Raw genomic sequence first — 10,107 nt, forward strand, 5'->3', positions numbered from 1 at the left:
AACACACCCCAATTGATTGGCACAATTTCAGAAGGCCACTTTGACTAACACAGGCCTTGAATGGATGGTACTAATCATGTTGCACAAGTTACCAAAAAAGAGATTAGTGCCAATAGTTATTGTTTTGTCAAAATAACCTCCTGTTAAGCTAGAAGTCTGCACATTTTGAGACAATTTTTAAATGCTAGAACCTTATATTACGGGATGGAGAATATTAGTTAAGCACATGAAGAATCTAAGGATCAGCTTACAACAAAGATTAGTAAAATCAAGTTCCATTCATCAAACAATTGTAGAAATGTTCCTTCCAATGACTATTTTTAGAAATAAACAAAACTTAATATTCAACTTAGTTTGGAAGTTGGAACTGCCCATTGGAAATTAATTTTACATCATGATTAAATTTCAACTAAAGCATTGAAAAAATGAACATTTCTATTGAAGGTGTAATGTAGACATATTAGAGCACTAACCATGCTCCAGCTTGTGATCAATCCCTACTCCCTAGTCCATTAGATACTGATCAAAAAATAAATAGATACTAAAAAAGTGCATCCAAAAAGATCATTAACTAATTCCTTATCAAAAAGTGCATCCAGAAAGATCATTAATTCCTTATCAACACACCTGTATGATCAGAAAAAAGGAAGGGATTGTTACATTTTGCTGCATCATCTGGCTTGTGTTCTTCATGCAGCACTCAGATTACCAAATTCTATATTTACATAAAAAGAAATCTTTCTTTTTTTTAGTTTTCTTAATCTTCTTATTCTTATCTATTCATTTCAATATGCAGTTCCTTAGGAAGGACTACAAGAGATATTTTGGAAACAGGAAAAGTGATTGCATAAGTTACAAACTTACAGTTGAGTTTGGTTCAGTAGGTAGAATGCTGAGAAATATTTCATTTGTGCTAGGTGTATTTGCGACGGTTACACATGGAAACAAAACATCGTCCAAAGTTAATCTTTCATAAAAGTGTAAGAGTAACCATGTCTTCCTAATCTGCTATCTCATCCAGGAGCGGACCCAGCAAAGGACATGGATGTACAAACGTACACCCGAGAATTTTTTTTGCATAAGAACGAAATCAGGAGGCATAATAATACATGTATACACTTACAATTAGATCAGATCCGATTAAAAATAGCCAAAATAGGTAGATTAGGTTAAGCTTGGGGGTGCTCGTTTCGCACAGAAGGCAGGGAATACAAGGGGGCAAGCATACCTGGTGGGTGCTTGGAGAAGGGCCTGATGAAGACGCGGGAACCTGGCATAGAGCGGTAGTCGTCGCGGAGAGCGAGCGAGCGAGAGAACACGCGGGCAAACGGCTGCCGAGGAGGAGACAGCGCACCCGCAGTCCCGCAGGGTGCCAGGTAATTAAGTTAGTAAATTAGTTAATCTACTTTAGGTAATTTAGTTAGTAAATTTTTTAGAATATTTAGCAAATTTAGTTAGCAAATTTAGTTACATAGGTTGAAAGTTAGATGCTTATTTATTTAGTTATATTATATACTTAGGAATATATGTATGTAGCTTATTTAGTTAGATTAGATTGTTAGAGACATAATTAGGGAGTTAGTTACCTATTGATTTAGTTAGCTAGTTAGTAAGTGTAGTTACCAAATCTATTATCTTGTTATAGAGATAGTTAGATAGTTAGATACTTATTTGTTTAGGTCGATACTTAAGTAACTTAGTAAGCAAATGTAGTTAGATATTATGGGTAGCTATCTTATAATAATATACCCGTAATAACTTGGTTGATGTGCATATTAACTAGATGGACAACGTAGTCACCCTGTATCATGGAGGAAGTGTGGAGGAAGATGAGTTTAGTAATGTCAGTTTTATTAGAATGCAAAGGGTGCCAGTGATATTCGATGATCGGCCATTGTTTTGTGAGTTGTTTGGTAGGGCTCGTGATGAGCTTAAATACAATTCAAATGAAGATGACATCTTAGTTGAGGGGGTACTTCACCATGGGAGGTCAGGGATAATTTTGAGGCGGTTGGTCCCAATTGCATAAGAGGCTCAATAGGACAAATATGTCAAAACTGTCATGAAGAATGAGTTTCAATGTTTGGATTTGGTTGTACGGAAGTTGTCCAATGATCCCACCCCTAATGGGTATTCACCCCCTAATGCTCATTCACCCCCTCATGGATTGTCGCCAGCACTAGAGAATCCGGCACCCTCTGAGCCTCTGTTACCCAACCGTGAGGTGGATGTGGAAGATGCAGTTGTGGTGCCCGATGCTCAATCCGCCCCCAATGAGGTTGGTGTATGTCCTGGTGTCCGTGCAGAATGTGGGCCTGATGATGTTATAGGTGCCCCTCAGGAGATCTCTTTGACCCAGAATCATCCTAGTAAGTGATTTAGTAACACTTTTGCTTTCCTTATTCTTTGTACATTCCATTCCTTTGTCTCAGTGCTATCCATATTTGTGCTTTAAATGTAGGAGACAATCCTGATAATGATGGTTGTGCTCTTATTCCTCCATCAACCAACGTAGACCCAGGGTTTATGGCCTCTAACAGTGTAGATGTTGATATTGCAGATGATGAGGAGCCTTATGGCACAGCAAGGGCCGTTGATTCTGATGATGACCGCCCAGTTGCCGCTTTGAGCGAACAAGAAATGGAGCTCATCAGACGCTTGTGTCCTGATCGTGATCCACTGGTTCATGAATTCAGCAACCTTAGTCATTCTCAACATGCTTATGTAGAAGGAAGAGATGACGAGCTGCTAGAGGCTCCTGAGGCTGATGACAACGTGGAAATTCAGTTGGGCATGGTCTTCAAGGACTTGCCCACCTTAAGAAGGTGGCTACAGGAATATTCTGTGAGGCGTAAGAGACCATTCAAGGTGAGGCACTCCCATGTGGAGCGTCGTTACATGGTGGTGTGCGAGATGGAAGATTGCAATTGGAGGGTCTGTGCTCACAAATAGAAGGCCACAGGGAATTTCAAGATGACCAAAATTGTAGATCCACACACTTGTGTCCAGACAGATCTAAAACAGAAGCATAGACAGCTGACCTCTACCCTCATTGCCAGAAAGTTATACACAACAGCCCAACTTGAAGATCAGGACAATTATGGAGATGACTAAGGAGATATTTAAGTATGACATAAAGTATGGGAAAGCATGGAGAGCAAAGCAACGGGCCTAGAAGATGATATATGGGGACTGAGAGGAGGGGTACGAGCAGTTGCCTGCAATGTTCAATGCAATGAAAGTAGCAAATCCAGGCATGTATTACGAGTATATCCCGAAGCCGAATGAATGGAAGGACGGGAGGCAGATATTCTTTCGTACATTCTGGTGCTTTCCCTAGTGCATCGAGGCCTTCAGGCACTGTCGTCCAGTGTTATCCATTGATGGTGCTTTTTTGCTTGGCAAGTACATGGGCACACTTTTGGTAGCCATTTCGTGTAACGCAGACAAGGCATTGGTTCCTTTGGCTTTCACTTTGGTGGAGAGGGAGAACAAAGATAGCTGGGGATGGTTCTTGCAGCTTGTTAGGATCCATGTCGTTGGCCCTCATAGGGACGTAGGTGTCATATCTAATAGACACTAGGGCATACTCAATGTCATACAGGAGCAGATTTCGGGGTATGCACCTTTGCACCACCGTTGGTGCACTCGACACCTTGCCGAGAATTTACTTCAAAAGGATGGTATGAAGGACAACTTTCCTCTATTAGAGGAGGCTACTTGCATGCTTGCGGTGCCGTTCTTCGAGGAGAAGTTGGAGCAGCTAAAAACGACAACAAACGCAGAAGGTAGGCAGTGGATGAGAGGATTGATGAGAGAACCTGAGAAATGGACAAGAGCCTACAACGATGGTGGATGGAGGTACGAGTTTCAGACTAGCAACATGGCAGAGTCATTTAATAGTGTACTCACGGGTATACGTGCCATGCCCATCAATGCCATTGTATCATTCACCTTTTATAGGCTAGTTGCATGGTTTAACGATAGACACGCTCAAGCAATGGCACTACAGAGTAATAATCAGAAATGGGCACCTAAACCTAAGAAGCATCTCGACAAGACAAAGGAAAGGGTTGTCACACATAACGTCGATTGCTTTGACCACAGCACCGACAAGTACCAGGTCACAGAAAGGGGTGGTACAACGTCCGATTGTGAGGTCCGGCCATCAAGGAGTTATATTGTGGTACTTAGTAATTTCTCATGCCGATGTGGGAAAACCAGGCAGTACCACTTCCCATGTTCTCATTATGTGGCAGCATCTCAGCATCGCAACTTTGCCTACGAGACCCAGATACTGTCGGAGTTTAGTGTTGTCAACCTTGTACAGACTTGGTCTCCCTGTTTCGAGCCTTTCCTAGACGAGGGTCAGTGGCCACCTTACACTAGGCTGAAATACATTACGGATCCAGGTACCCGTTGGGATAAACGTGGAACCCAAAAGAGGATGAGGCACAAGATGGTCATGGACCAGGTTTTCAGTAGAACAAGGCGAGGGAGAGCAACCCCCTTTCTTACTGACCCCGAGCAGAACCAATGTGGCAAATGTGGTAGACTTGGGCATAATTCACGTACATGCCATTGGCCGCTTAGTCAGGTGCAAATAACTAATGTTTCACATGCATGTTTACTAGTACCAAAAAGTTATTTATTTGTTCATATAAAACTAATATGTACTTTGTCATTATATTTTGTAGGATGGAGCCGTACTACGAGGAGAACCACCGAGGATGACTCACCGTGGAGGGGGAGGTAACGACTTTACTTCTTCATGTTATTTTTCCTCTACATATGTACTTGTGTTCATGAATTAATTCTTTGCAAGAACTGAACCCTCTTCGTCCTCGTTCCCACAATAAGTTCGAGGACATGCGGTACGACGATAGGTACACTCCTCTCCTTGAGAGGGCTGGACTTGACGTTGTATCGTTCCAGGTTCATCGTGGGGTGCCTGCCTTTAACCCCGCAGCGATCTCAGCTCTAGTCGATAGGTACCAAAATTATGAACAGACTCACTTCCATTTATATTTTCGGTTGTCGATGTGCATATAACCTCAGTACTTCTTTCTTGTTTTGTAGATGGAGGCCAAAGACGCACAGCTTCCACCTACCTTGCGGTGAGATGACCGTTACTCTTTAGGACACGCAGAAGTTCCTAGGTGTCCGTATAAGTGGGCGTCCTGTTATCGGCCACTGCACTGCTGCTGGTTGGAGAGGTAGAGTGGAGGTCTTCCTTGGAAGAGAGCTTCCTCCAGAGACACCGGGTGCCTGCTCCTCTGGAGTACTCATTAGTTGGCTGAGGAAGAACTTTAGTCAGTGTCCTAATTATCCAGACGAGCAGACAGTTACCTACTACTACAGGGCATGGATCATGCATCTTTTTGGTTGTGTTATGTTCCCCGACGCGATGGGAGACACCGCGCCATGGATGTACCTGCCCTGTCTTACTGACTGGGACACGGCGGTGGGCTACAACTGGGGTTCCGCAGTGCTGGGGTACTTGTACCGGCAACTTTGCGAGGCTTGCCGCCGTAGTTCGGCGAACTCTTCATTAGGAGGATGTGTTTACCTACTTCAGCTTTGGATGTGGTCTCGTCTACCAGTCGGTCGGCCCCAAGTTGGTGATCCTCGTCCCTGGTTCGAGGTGCATGGCCTTCGATGTCGGCCGACGTATGCCTACCTTTGGGACTAGGTTAAGGGTCCCTTTGCCCGGAGTAAGCGCGCCTACATCGAGTTTGCGAACGAGCTCGACGCACTCACGCAAGGGCTGGTGAGTTAGCTGCATTTCACATACTAATTTGTTTTTCCGATGTAAGCACTACGTGACTGAAGAATCAAATGCAAATTACTTGGGAGCCGTACGACGACGAACAGTACGAGCACATTGGGTTCAACATCATGTGCAAGATGGACGAAGACCTGTACCTAATGCGGTGCCCGTTGATCTGTTTCTACGCGGTTGAGTTCCATCTGCCACACCGGGTTGCACGCCAGTTTAGGTTGAGGCAGGAGTGACCGTGGAGCCGGTCTCGACGTCAATAGACTGCACAAGTAAGCGTCTTTGAACTGTTGTATACTTTATTAGTAAACATGCTCATTCATTACGACATGACATACAATTAGTTGTGCAGTGTTGGTGGCATTACAATAAGCTAGCTGTTTTTCTTGGATTTAATTATTTTGTGGCTCAACCCTAAATCAAACAATAAGCTAGCTTTTGTTTTTTTTTTTTTTTTTTGGCTTTGCTGCCGGCTGCCCAAATATTCAGTGCCTTTTTTTTTCGGCCAGAGGCCAGACCAAAGCAGCAGTGCTTCCACCAGTGATGACTGATGAGCCCTGGTGGCCGCTTCATTTCGCAAATACTTTATTTGGTGACCATCTGAGAAATGCTGCACGGCTGTGAAACTTCTGGAGCTTTTCGATAGAGTGCTAACTGTTGAGGATAGTATCCACTACCTGCATTGCATAACAAAAAAGAAAGTACAATCAAAATAAAGCCATATAACTACTTTAGATGATACATTTTACTTAATAACTTATAATCTACAGCTGTGGTACATTCTCAACGACATTTAAAACGGCAAAGCACTATAAAAATTTTACATGGTTGCTGTTAATAAAAATCTGCAGTTGTGAATGCAGCACGACTGTGTGCATATAGCATCTTGGTTAAAAAAAGCTTTCCCCACCTGTTACTTGATTAAAAAAATAAAAAAGCTTAAAGTTTGTGCCGACTAATATGTGAAGCTCTGTAGACTGCAATTTCATTTCTGTCACCTTATAGGATCGATTGTCGGAAACAAAAGGAGTCAGACTTTGAGACCTTGCACCGTGACTACATCGACCACTGGGATGACTTTCATGAGAACTTGTATGAGAATGACCGGCCCCACATGAACAAGAACTTCAGAGCGTACCTATCTTGGTACAGACGGGCAACAAGGACCAAGCTGAAGGTGCAATGGACCCAAACAGACTATGCCGACATCGAGTCCTCCGACGTTGAGCAAATGTCTTACGACCTTGCGACGAGGGCCGAGACACAGGTGGAGCCTGCGCCGATCCTGAACCGAGTGGTAATGTCAACTATAACCCAATCATTTAAATACCATTCATAGACTTAGTTCTTTTGGCATTTGACTTTCAGTTGAAAAGTGCCTTGGAATATCTCAAGTATTATACTTCACACAAAGCTAACTTGTACAGTTAAATTAAGTAGTTGCAAAGGTACCATAACAACTATTAGCTGCAGCAATCTTTCAAAAAAAAAATTAGCTGTAGCAATATAGAACAGGCTTGTAGCTAAGCATGCTCTGAGATAATCGACACAGTCAAGCAGCATATATATATAAAAAAAACAATCTGAGCTCAGTCATGTAGCAGTGATCTTATTTTTCTTATTGTTGTCAACCAAATAACCAATACTAGCAGCAACCTCTTCTAGTGAATGATAACGAGAACGAAATGGTTAGGACTGAGAAGCGGATTATGTGGCTGAATGTGAGTCTAAAATGACAGTGTGAAATGTTACCTAATAGTGTGAGTCTGAATGTGAAATGACATTTTTGCTTGTTTTCTACTAGTGAACTGAATGATGACAAGTGGTACATGTACTTGTGCATTTCACTTGGTTTCTGTTTCGGCGTTGCACTAATTTTCTGAAAACTATGAACTACTAAGCATGTTAGTGTCATCCTGCTATGAACTACTAAGCATGCTGCTGCTGTGATCCTTTGCAAAAAAATACCTGAATATTTACTGGATGCTGCTGCTGCAGCTTGTCTGAAAATTTGGACTGAATACTTGTGAATATTTTTTAGTCCTCCAAAGTTATCAGCTTTCACAGCAGATTGCCCTACCTGCTTAGAGTCCTCCATGTCATGATTTGTTAGTGTAAGCAAACAAATTTATAAAATGTCACTTAATGCAAAAAACTTAATCCAAATTACATGGTACTTGATGTGTTATGGGGCCATGGGCTTAGGGCCATCGGCTACACGGCAAGGTAGAAGCAGCATACAGAAGCAGTGCACCAACCAAAAGCAGCTCGCGTCCAGGAACTAGCAAGCTGGATTAGCATGCACACATGATTTACATGATAGTTGGCTTCAATGCATGGTTAGCTAATTATAGTTCACCCTTCTTGTAGATGTACCTTGCCCAGTTGGCCATAGCTGAATCGTTTGCTCTGACAATGATTTAAGCAAGTTGCTATTCGCTAATTAGCCGGCCACATTACAGCAGACCTGCTACTTAAAATATGTGGTGTCAACGTATGGGTGATTTCTATTTGCTCTTCATTTTCATCGTTTGCAAAACTAAATCTCATACTGCATTATGCTACCTATTAGTTAGTACCTGTTCCATCATTAGATTCTGTGATTCACATTCCTTTTTACCTAGAGGGTGTCAGACACCATACCTGGGCAGGTATACAACTGCTCCCTAGCTTGTATATATATGTATGCAATGTGCAATGCATAGAACAGCTTAACAAGTAGGCGAATTAGAAATATATTTACTGCTTCCCCCTACTGTTTTCGCAAAAAAATAAACACGTAGGGCAATTAGAAATATATGTAAATGATGCACTACTGCTTCTTGGCATTTTGAACAAGTAATTTCAATATCAAAATTTTAGTAAGTTTCTAATTTCAGATTTTAAGCGCATTAATATTTGTTTTTTTTTGCAGGGCAACGCGCTGAGGTAATCTATTATTGAGATCGAACTGTTTCCAAGGACAGGCGTGGACGACCACACACTAAACAGCTTTCTTGGAGTAAGTCGACACTGGCCCTCTTGGTGTTTTCTTGGAGTATGCACTCAATAGCTTACTAATTGCGTCTTTGCATGACAGAGGCTAGCACGTAGGCTGCGGCGTGCTGCGGCTCGTTGTGGTTGTGGTACTAGCGCTGCGATGGACGTACACGGGCCACACGCACGACAATGGGACACACCTGTACTGTAGGCCTCGTTTTTTCTTCTCGCGGAGGTACTAGCGCTGCGACTGTGGACACTTTCCAAGGCCACGGAGACGAGGACGACGAGGAGGCCAAGGAGCATGGTTATGATGAGCTTGCCGAGTCTCAGCTCCAGGACGCTCCTTCGACTCACCCTACACAGGTTGCAGGAAAGGGAAGACGTCGTCCGCCTTGCACGTACACTCCAGGCACCGACGCTCTTGGCCACAAGGACAAGGGTAAGACTAGGAGGCATTGACGACGACTTGTAGGTTAAGACTATGGTAACAACTAAGATTCGATGCCACAAACTATTTGGGTTGCATGTGCTTTGTTTATTTTGCATGTGTGGAGATTTGGAAAGTATGTAGTTACTTTCCTATAACTATTTGGGACTGTATGGATATTGTGTACTATTTGAACTATGTAGGACATGTTATGTTGATTGTGATGTTCGATGTGGTTGTATTGTGGTCTATAGACGATTAAATGTTTAGATTATATAATGATGTCTCTGCTTGTAACCGTGGATGCTCCAGAAACAAGGTAAACTTTTACGAATTTTTTTCATGAATCATTAATTATACTACACTGCTAAAAAGGCACAAATGTAGTACATAGATTAAATATAAATTCATTAGAACATGTATAGTCCAATCGTATCGTGTAGACGCTTTGCTGATGAATCTAGGCTTTTCAGTAACAGTGAACAAATCTAGACTTTTCAGACAATAGTACACCTATAGAAATGGCGGTTTGCTCAAGGTAGGAAGGCATGCAAGGAAGCACAACTCTACTCCATCTCCACCATCCATCTTATTACTGTTTAATCCAAGGGCTGAGGTGAAGAGGCACACAGATCGCTGACATGGCACATTAAGAGGCCTCCATTCCTACTCTCAATCTATAAATAACCCATCACTCTCTCTCATTCACACACACAACAAGGAAGAAGAGCAATCCTTAGCATTTTTTTCATTGCAGTACCAATGTTTAGAGGGTCGTCCAGAGGGAGAGGAAAGAGAAAGAGAACTACCATTAGGTGGGAGGGTCCTCTTGGTCCCGATTTCTTTAAGGAAGCTCTTTTTGAGAGGTTCCCAATTGAGAGCAAAAGTGATTTCACCAAAGAGACACCACTGAGAGGAT

The 10,107-nt window shown here is 42.6% G+C and overlaps 3 pseudogenes; 2 read left to right on the plus strand and 1 right to left on the minus strand.

Moving 5' to 3' along the window:
* Positions 1-1,774, minus strand: part of LOC136515583 (protein PEROXIN-4-like) — a 54,047-nt pseudogene extending 52,273 nt beyond the window's left edge.
* Positions 1,775-1,783: 9 nt separating this feature from the next.
* Positions 1,784-4,734, plus strand: LOC136515584 (uncharacterized; annotated as a pseudogene).
* Positions 4,735-4,869: 135 nt separating this feature from the next.
* On the plus strand, positions 4,870-9,220 carry LOC136515585 (protein MAIN-LIKE 1-like; annotated as a pseudogene).
* Positions 9,221-10,107: the final 887 nt, after the last annotated feature.

The sequence above is a fragment of the Miscanthus floridulus genome, chromosome 17 (genome assembly GCF_019320115.1).
Source record: "Miscanthus floridulus cultivar M001 chromosome 17, ASM1932011v1, whole genome shotgun sequence".
NCBI classification, from domain to species: Eukaryota; Viridiplantae; Streptophyta; class Magnoliopsida; order Poales; family Poaceae; genus Miscanthus; species Miscanthus floridulus.